We start from the raw sequence: 1,543 nt of genomic DNA on the forward strand, positions 1-1,543 counted from the left end.
CATACACACACACACTCACACACACACACACACACACAAATACACACACACACTCAGACACACACACACAAATGCATGCACACACACTCACACACAAATACACACACACGCTCACACACAGAAACACACACACGGATACACACACACAAATACACACACATGCACATAAATACACACACAAACACACACACAAACAAACACACACACAAACACATGCACACACACATACACACTCACACACACACAAACACACACACAAATACACACACTCACACACACTCTCACACACACACACTCTCACACACACACAAATACACACTCACACAAACACATGCACACAAATACACACACTCAGACTCACACACTCACATGCACACACACACACAAACACACACACACAAACACATGCACACAAATACACACATACACACACACAAACAAACACACACACACACAAATACACACACACACACAAACACACACATTTCACTCCATGCTGGGTGGGGTGGTGGGCATGTGAGGTGCAGCATATTATTGGTTAATATCATATGGATCATATTACTGCATTAGTTTAAACTGTGATCTCATAGAGAAAAAACAATGAAGTAATCAGATCATAGATATTTACAGGTACTATGTTATGATATTATATATATATATATATATATATATATATATATATATATATATAAAAGACATTCAGCCTACAGCAGTTTAGTCCCACCCATTCATTCTACAGCAGTTTAGCTCCACCCATTAATTTTACACCAGTTTAGCTCCACCCATTCACACAGAATTTATAAGGAACGTTTCAGTCTGAACTACTTTTAATGGACCACACAGCCAACCACACAGAACAGCCGATCACAACAGAAGTCATTTACATATATTAGTCTTAACCATTCGGCAACAAAAATGTATGATTTTTTTTAATATAGAACTTTGTAAGTAATGTATTTACATTGATTACATGGACGTGACAAACATTGTCATAAAGAAATCCATAAGAAAGTCAGATTGATTTTATGGGATTAAGAGAAATTTGGAAAACGGTCATGTACAGGTTTAGGAACATAAACATTTTTGCATCATTTATTATTTCATAATTTAACTTGTCTCATACACACAGAACCCAGTATTTACAGAGACTGGCTGGTCAGTTTGGTGTCTAATGTAATCGTACTGGTCTGTTACTCTGTGCTGCCCCCGAAATGACGCGGGGCGAAAGTCTGTTCATGTGGTCTGAAGCTGTTATGCCAACTGCATGTGAGTCAACTGGCTGACCCACTGGCTCAAACTTGTTGTGCTTCCACTTGTCCTTGCTGATGTGAAAGGAGACACTGTCTTATGCAAAAGCATGGACACCCCTGGTCTAATGACATGTTCTGTTGACCATAAGTGAACACGTCCTCTACAGCGACACAGCTGCACATGTTAGAGCATAATTACTGTTTGCAAATGTTCAAAAGCGTTTTTCCTTCTATGTTTAATTCAGCAAATAAACTTGAAGAAAATGCCATATTTCTCTATTTCTCTAAAATGT

This window comes from Pygocentrus nattereri, chromosome 10, assembly GCF_015220715.1.
Source record: "Pygocentrus nattereri isolate fPygNat1 chromosome 10, fPygNat1.pri, whole genome shotgun sequence".
Classification (NCBI taxonomy): domain Eukaryota; kingdom Metazoa; phylum Chordata; class Actinopteri; order Characiformes; family Serrasalmidae; genus Pygocentrus; species Pygocentrus nattereri.